Genomic DNA, 9,209 nt, shown 5'->3' with positions numbered 1-9,209 from the left:
TTTTGCGTTGTTTAGCTTACTGTAGTTTACAACAGTCTGCCCAGTTACAAACAAGGAAAACATATGACCTCATACGTCACGTGGTTTAGTCTCGGCACACTATTGGTCGCCGCCTGCCGGGCTAGTTATGTTGTCAACCAGGAAGCAGGCTGGAAGAGGAGGGTGTGAGGCTTTATCAAACAATTTGGTGTTATTTAGTTTTTGCCGTTTTTTTGTGACTTTAAATTACATTCATACTCGGTTTAACAAATATCTTCCCGTGTAGGGAAGAGAAGACAATCGTAAGTATCCTTCCGCGGTTACTTCCTTTGTTTCTTAGCCCACAAGGTGTCTCGACATGCCCGAATAGTTTCGGTTCGAAGTTGTAAAATGAACGACGGGGTTATTTTTGTGTGAAGGCTGGTGGCCTTCACACATATGTTATTCATTCTTTATTGTGTGAAGGCTGGTGGCCTTCACACATATGTTATTCATTCCAGGGCCGGCCCTACATGATTTGGTACCCTAGGCGAAAATGTACATGGTAGCCCCCCCCCCCATCCCATAAAAAAAAAAAAAAACACACACACACAAAAAAAAAATTATAGATATATTAGATTTAATAGCACACCACACAATAAATACCAAATTCCACAAACAAATAAAAAGAAGAAAAATAACAGAAGTACAATGCAATGCAACTTTGTATTGCAATTTTTGCAAAATGACAGTATTTAAAACCTCAAAATGTTTTCACTATGTACATTAATAATTGTGTAAGATACAAAAAATAGTAAATGTATCAATATACAAACTTTGATATATCGTAAAACTTTGGCAATAAGGTGATTCACAGATAATGTGAATAGTGTGCAAAAAAACTTCACTAAATAACTTAGGAACATAATGGCAAATACTTAAAATAGTGCACGCCGGGACCTCCTTGCAGCAAAGGCATCAATTGGTGCGTCAAAGGATAGCTGCCTGGATACTTCTTGATTGATGCTGATAAGTGCCAGTCTAGTTCGCCGTTCTTGTGACATGGTAGACCTTAAATAGTTTTTCATTAGTTTAAGCTTGGAAAAGCATCTCTCAGCTGATGCTACAGTCACTGGTATGGTAGCGGCCACTCTGAGTGCTACCCACATGTTGGGATAGATTTCTCTAAGTTTTTTCTCCTCTAGAAAAACTAAAAGTTCCATGCTTGACATATTGGATTTTGGCCAGGTAAGAAATGACTGCATCTCTGCTAAGAGTTTTTTTTTAATTTTTTTATTTATTTATTAGAGTACATATTGCACAAATAAGTAGACCCCGAGAAAAATGCTTGTTAATTCCAGGCCTAGCAGACATGTTGCTACCCATAACAGTCATGGAGCTCATAGAAAATACTAGATGTAGTCGTTTTTGTTGTGGGTTGCTTTTTTTTTTTTTTTTTTTTTTTGCATTAGTTAATTTGATTAAATTGAAGATTTTGTAATCTATGCATCCTATTACAACCTTACTTTCATGTTGTGAGTCAAGTGCGTATTCTACAGAAAACATTTTGTCAATATTTTGGAAATTGTTCTTATGTTTATTGAGATATTGAACATCCATCCATCCATCCATTTTCTTGACCGCTTATTCCTCACAAGGGTCGCGGGGAGATATTGAACAAAATCTTTACATTTTTCAAAGGTGGTATACTCATATATGCTGAGCACTGTACATGATGCAGTAATAGCTGATATAACTGAAATAGTCACCTGGATCTAGAAGATCGAGCTTTGTGTCACTCAAAGTACTGCTGATTGGTGCTTGACTGGCTGTTGCTTCAGCTGTACATTAAACAAAATACATCACTTCAAATTATTTTGGTGTTAACTCTTTCAATCCCACGCATTTTCTGACAAGGTAACTCCAGAATCCCACCAGATTTCGCATATTTTCACCCATTTTCAATGCTTATTAGAATATTGTGTGCTATGACTAAATAGACATGGTGGGTGTCGTTTGAAAGATTGGGGTCTCCTCTTTCATTAGAAAAAAAAAGTATGATTCTACCTTATTCTGTTCTTTAGTAATCATCATTTGAAAATGGCTTGATTTGACATAATTCAAGAATCTCGGGCAAAATAAGGAGAAATGAAGCTTTTTGTGAAATGATGCATTTTCTGCTAAACAGTGACTTTTACAGTAATATTTTTTGGTTTAGTGACATCTCAAATATCTCAACAGTCCTTGCCTTCCATAAAACCTGAAAAAAAAATGAAAATGTGTTTTTGATAGCAAAATAAGGATTTATTTACATATCTGATAGCGTGTGTAAACAGCAATATTTTCACATTTCACAAACTATTTACAAAATGTTGATTATTTACAGGAATGTTTGTGCATGTGTGTGGGTGTGCGTGTGCGTGCTCGTGTGTGCGTGCTCGTGCGTGTGCGTGCGTGCTCGTGCGTGTGCGCTATTTACGTACTATACAGGGAAATAACAGCTCCATTTTCACATTTGATAAACTATTTACAAATTTGGGGTTATTTACAAAATATGCATGCATGAATGGGTGCATGGGTTTTGTTTTGAAACCCAATAGTGTATTTTGTGTGATCGCGTGTGAAGCTTTCTTCTGCGTTCAGGGGGACACTGCAAGATGTTCACACGCTTGTGCCTCTGCCAGTGTAGTAGCTGCTTCTGTAAATTACAGAAAATACTGTGATCAAGATGTAATTTTTATTATTGTTGCAAGGTATTGTGATTTTTTTTTACCTCTCGGTCGCACTGCGTGTGACTGCGAAGTGGCCATTTGTGTACGCTGCCCCAACTGTAATCGAATGTTGTGCAACATGCGTTAGTTAGTACGAGGTTACAGACATTGCACATACAGTATACAGAAGCATGTCTGTGAATATTCTCATCCATCCAAGTCATTTCATCCCTGTGACATTCAATATACTGAACTAGTACAATTGTGATCACTCGATTTACAGAATGCTAAACGTTAGCTTACCTCCGGGGCTTCCAGGAGCTTTCGGGGATAAATCGCTGCTGCTGCTACCTTTGCCACACTTGAATTGATCTGTTCAACTGGTGAAGGCGGCTCGAATTCGCCAAATTCGTCACGGATTCCTCGTCAGATGACGTGGACTGGTCAGAGATACGACGATGCAAACTTTCACTCCGTGTCTCAGAGAACGCCGGAGGCGGTGGCTTCTGAAATGGGCGCCCGTGACGTTTTTGTCGCTTTTCACACTCTCTTATGCAGAATCCGGCTCCTTGATCTTTCTATTCGTCATCTCTTGACCGATCGTGACAAACGCTCTGCTCAAAAGCGTGAGCTTTTGTTTTTAGCGGCCTCCGGTTAGCCGCCGTTAGCACTCGTCTTTTCTCCCCCAGCCACCGGCCCCCACCACTCCACAACACTCCGCCTTTACTAGGAAATCACATCCTTCTCGTGTAAAGAGACCATCACTGCCATCAAGAGGGCACAGTTCGTCACTACAGTGCTTCACGGGCTTAATATTCAGAGGGAAACTGCCCAAGAGTCTCATCCACCCATTCATAAAAAAAAACACATTTGACGAACTTTTTCGTCTTCGGGTGACGCCCACCGGGTGTCACATGACGAACTAGTTCGTCGGCGGATTGCAAAGAGTTAAAGCAGGGAAAACAAATCCATTTGCATTATGATAGAATACAATGTCAGAAATTATGGCTGTTTGTATTAAATGCACCATCCATGCACTTACATTCAGTAGCCTTTGGTGAAGATGACACTGAAGGATTGTTTACCACAGCTTCTGCAGGTGCTTGTTGTGGCTGCAAATATTTTCTCAGCGCATCTAGTTAAAAATACATAAAAATGCATTTACTATATCGATGTTTACATTAAACCAGCACATAATTCTTATCTTCAATAAATTAATAAATTAATGTGGTTATGTGAAACAATGACGTGCAAATTCATTTGCAGGTATCTGGACTTACTGGCTGTTTTAGTTTAAACTCAGCAAGCGTTGCCCCACTCTTGTGTGCAAAGTAGCTACTAGCATGGATGTAATGGTGCAGTAAACAAGTTACAAGCAAGCTAAGAAGATAACGCTATTTTCGTGTTTATTTTATAAACAATGATGATTGACTGACATACATACCTCTACCCTGGGCCCGTTTTTCCTCCTCCTCCTTTCGCCGCTTTCTTAATGCAGCACGTGAAGGCTTGGACCTTTTCATTGTTGTCGATGTCAATGTATAAACAACACAAGTGTGCCAACCATCTATCTATCTTTCTAAAGTGCTGCCACTACACTCTGAGATGATATACGACCCCTCCCCCTACCTTTCATTCATTGTAAGCGGCAGCAGCGGGTCAGGTTCAGGGCGCCAGGACAGCAGGTCGTGAACTCACAGTCATTTATTTGAAATAGAAGTAATTAAAAAAAAAAAGGAACTCAATAAAATATATTTGCTATATAACATTTTATGCTATAAAACACGAGAGGGGGGGAGGGCTTTTTGTGTTTGTGTTTTTTAAATTTTTTTTTTTTTCCTTTCTGCAATTTGGCGCCCCCTCCACAAGATGGCGCCCTAGGCGACCGCCTAGCTCGCCTGTAGCCCTGATTCATTCTTTCTTCTTCTTCTTCTTCTTCTTCTTCTTCTTCTTCTTATTCCGCCCACTTTTTTTGACGTGTAACTACTTCCACATAATTCATCCGATTTTCGTCATTCCAATTTTAACATATTTCAAATATTCATGGCATGCTTGGCATTTTGTTTATTCCAAATATTCACCGTTTACCCACAATTTCCGATTTCGTACCCGATTTTTCCCCATTGACTTCTATTGGGAGATTTTACATTTCACATTTATTCCCACTTTTTTCATCCTGTTCACTTCATTCCAACTTCAATATATTCCAGTAATTCTTGCCATGACCTCTTCCAGCTTTTTCAGTTCTAAAATTCACAATTTCCGATTACGTTGCCGATTATTCACACATTCAACATTTTGGAGATTCTACGTCACATTTACTACCACATTATTCATCCGATTCACTTCATTCCAACTTCAGTACATTCCAGTATTTCATGCTATGAGCGATTCCTGCTTTTCAGTTCCAAAATTTACAATTTTCGATTTCGTAGCCGATTATTCCCGCATTATACATTTTCCATTTACTTCCACATTATTCATCCGATTTACTTCATTCCAACTTCATTATATTCCAGCAATTCAGGCCGTGAGCTCTTCCAGCTTTTCAGTTCCAAAATTCACAATTTCGGATTTCATAGCCGATTATTCCCACATTATACACTTTCTATTTACTTCCACATTATTCATCCGATTTACTTCATTCCAACTTGAGTACATTCCAGTATTTCATGCTATGAGCTATTCCAGCTTTTCCATTCCAAAATTCAAAATTTCCGATTTTATAACCGATTATTCCCACATTCTACACTTTCCATTTAATTCCACATTATTCATCCGATTTACTTCATTCCAACTTCAATATATTCCAGTAATTCAGGCCGTGAGCTCTTCCAGCTTTTCAGTTCCAAAATTCACAATTTCCAATTTCATAACCAATTATTCCCACATTCTACACTTTCTATTTACTTCCACATTATTCATCCGATTTACTTCATTCCAACTTCAATATATTCCAGTAATTCAGGCCGTGAGCTCTTCCAGCTTTTCAGTTCCAAAATTCACAATTTCCGATTTCGTAGCCGATTATTCCCACATTCTACACTTTCTATTTACTTCCACATTATTCATCCGATTTACTTCATTCCAACTTCAATATATTCCAGTAATTCAGGCCGTGAGCTCTTCCAGCTTTTCAGTTCCAAAATTCACAATTTCCGATTTCGTAGCCGATTATTCCCACATTCTACACTTTCTATTTACTTCCACATTATTCATCCGATTTACTTCATTCCAACTTCAGTACATTCCAGTAATTCATGCTATGAGCTATTCCAGCTTTTCAGTTCCAATATTCACAATTTACGATTTCGGAGCCGATTATTCTCACATTCTACACTTTCTATTTACTTCCACATTATTCATCCGATTGACTTCAGTACATTCCAGTAATTCAGGCCGTGAGCTCTTCCAGCTTTTCAGTTCCAAAATTCACAATTTCCGATATCATAGCCGATTATTCCCACTTTCTACACTTTCTATTTACTTCCACATTATTCATCCGATTTACTTAATTCCAACTTGAGTACATTCTAGTACTTCATGCTATGAGCTATTCCAGCTTTTCAGTTCCAAAATTCACAATTTCCGATTGCGTAGTCGATTATTCCCACATTCTATATTTTCCATTTACTTCCACATTATTCATCCGATTTGCTTAATTCCAACTTCAATATATTCCAGTAATTCACGCCATGAGCTATTCCAGCTTTTCAGTTCCAAAATTCACAATTTCCGATTTCGTAGCCGATTATTCCCACATTCTACATTTTCCATTTACTTCCACATTATTCATCCGATTTACTTCATTCCAACTTCAATATATTCCAGTAATTCAGGCAATGAGCTCTTCCAGCTTTTCAGTTCCATAATTCACAATTTCTGATTTCGTAGCCGATTATTCCCACATTCTACACTTTCCATTCAACACCATTCAATATCCCCCTAAGTGAGCCGGCACCTTAACGTGGTGGAGGGGTTTGCGTGTCCCAATGATCCTAGGAGCTATGTTGTCTGGGGCTTTATGCCCCTGGCAGGGTCACCCATGTCAAACAAGTCCTAGGTGAGGGGCCAGACTAAGCACGGCTCAGAAGACCCTTTATGATGAACGAGATTAATGGAGGCACGTTTCCCTTGCCCGGACGCAGGTCACCGGGGCGCCCCTCTGGAGCCAGGCCTGGAGGCGGGGCTCGCTGGCGAGCGCCTGGTGGCCGGGCCTGCACCCATGGGGCCCGGCCGGGCACAGCCCAAAGAGGAAACGTGGGTCCCCCTTCCCACGGGTTCACCACCGGTGGGAGGGGCCAAAGGGGTCGGGTGCAGAGCAGGCTGGGTGGCAGCCAAAGGCGGAGACCTTGGCGGACCGATCCCCGGCTACAGAAGCTGGCTCTCGGGACATGGAATGTTACCTCTCTGGCAGGGAAGGAGCCCGAGCTGGTGTGTGAGGCCGAGAAGGTCCGACTAGACATAGTCGGACTCACCTCCACACACGGCTTGGGCTCTGATACCAGTCCTCTCGAGAGGGGTTGGACTCTCTTCCACTCTGGAGTCGCCCACGGTGAGTGGCGCAGAGCAGGTGTGGGCATACTTATTGCCCCCCGGCTCGGCGCCTGTACGTTGGGGTTCACCCCGGTAAACGAGAGGGTAGCATCCCTCCGCCTTCGGGTGGGGGGACGGGTCCTGACTGTTGTTTGTGCATATGCACCAAACAGCAGTTCAGAGTACCCACCCTTTTTGGAGTCCTTGGAGGGTGTGCTGGAGAGCGCTCCCCCTGGGGACTCCCTCGTCCTGCTGGGGGACTTAAACGCTCACGTGGGCAATGACAGTGAGACCTGGAGGGGCGTGATTGGGAGGAACGGCCCCCCTGATCGGAACCCAAGTGGCGTTCTGTTATTGGACTTCTGTGCTCGTCACGGTTTGTCCATAACGAACACCATGTTCAAACATAAGGGTGTCCAAATGTGCACTTAGCACCAGGACACCCTAGGCCGCAGTTCGATGATCAACTTTGTAGTCGTGTCATCGGATTTGCGGCCGCATGTTTTGGACACTCGGGTGAAGAGAGGGGCGGAGCTGTCAACTGATCACCACCTGGTGGTGTGTTGGCTCCGATGGTGGGGGAAGATGCCGGTCCGACCTGGGAGACCAGGTCAGAAAGATTTTCAATGCCCACCTCCGGCAGAGCTTCTCCCTTGTCTCGGGGGAGGCGGGGGACATTGAGTCCGAATGGGCCATGTTCCGCGCCTCCATTGTTGAGGCGGCCGATCGGAGCTGTGGCCGTAAGGTGGTCGGTGCCTGTCGCGGCAGCAATCCGCTGCGGGGTGCTGCTGACCTCGACTCGGGACGTCGCGAAGCGGTGGGGGGAATACTTCGAAGACCTCCTCAATTCCACCGACACGTCTTCCTTTGAGGAAGCAGAGTCTGGGGACTCTGAGGTGGGCTCTCCTATCTCTGGGGTCGAAGTCACTGAGGTGGTTGGAAAGCTCCTCGGTGGCAGGGCCCCGGGGGTGGATGAGATCCGCCCGGAGTTCCTAAAGACTCTGGATGTTGTGGGGCTGTCGTGGTTGACACGCCTCTACAACATCGCGTGGACATCGAGGACAGTGCCTCTGGATTGGCAGACCGGGGTGGTGGTCCCCCTTTTTAAGAAGGGGGACCGGAGGGTGTGCTCCAACTACAGAGGGATCACACTCCTCAGCCTCCCTGGTAAGGTCTATTCCGGGGTGCTGGAGAGGAAGGTCCGTCCGGAGGTCGAATCTCGGATTCAGGAGGAGCAGTGTGGTTTTCGTCCTGGCCGTGGAACAGTGGACCAGCTCTACACCCTCAGCAGGATCCTTGAGGGGGCATGGGAGTTAGCTCAACCAGTCCACATGTGTTTTGTGGATTTGGAGAAGGCGTTCGACCGTGTCCCTCGGGGGGTCCTGTGGGGGGTGCTTCGGGAGTACGGGGTACCGGGCCCCCTGATACGGGCTGTTCGGTCCCTGTACGACCGTTGCCAGAGTTTGGTCCGCATTGCCGGCAGTAAGTCGGATTCGTTTCCGGTGAGGGTTGGACTCCACCAAGGTTGCCCTTTGTCATCGATTCTGTTCATAACTTTTATGGACAGAATTTCTAGGCGCAGCCGAGGCGTTGAGGGGTTCCGGTTTGGTGGCCTCAGCATTGCATCTCTGCTCTTTGCAGATGATGTGGTGCTGTTGGCTTCATCAAGCCGGGATCTCCAACTCTCACTGGAGCGGTTCGCAGCCGAGTGTGAAGCGGTTGGGATGAGGATCAGCACCTCCAAATCCGAGACCATGGTCCTCAGTCGGAAAAGGGTGGAGTGTCGTCTTCGGGTCGGGGATGAGATCCTGCCCCAAGTGGAGGAGTTCAACTATCTTGGGGTCTTTTTCACGAGTGAGGGTAGGATGGAGCGGGAGATCGACAGGCGGATCGGTGCAGCGTCTGCAGTGATGTGGACTCTGTATCGGTCCGTCGTGGTAAAGAAAGAGCTGAGCCAAAAGGCAAAGCTCTCGATTTACCGGTCGATCTACGTTCCGACCCTCA

General features: G+C 44.3%; 1 protein-coding gene across 7 annotated transcripts in view; it reads left to right on the top strand.

Annotated features, from left to right (window-relative positions):
• Positions 1-121: 121 nt before the first annotated feature.
• Positions 122-9,209, top strand: part of apaf1 (apoptotic peptidase activating factor 1) — a 74,309-nt gene continuing 65,221 nt past the window's right edge. For all 7 annotated transcript variants that reach the window (XR_013278930.1, XR_013278929.1, XR_013278928.1 and 4 more), the window contains exon 1: positions 122-281. The gene's annotated coding sequence lies outside the window, so the exon portion shown is untranslated. The remainder of the gene's footprint in view (positions 282-9,209) is intronic.

The sequence above is a fragment of the Festucalex cinctus genome, chromosome 16, assembly GCF_051991245.1.
Source record: "Festucalex cinctus isolate MCC-2025b chromosome 16, RoL_Fcin_1.0, whole genome shotgun sequence".
Lineage (NCBI taxonomy): Eukaryota > Metazoa > Chordata > Actinopteri > Syngnathiformes > Syngnathidae > Festucalex > Festucalex cinctus.
Note: the sequence above shows the minus strand (reverse complement) of the source record. Positions and strands in the feature narration are given on the sequence as shown.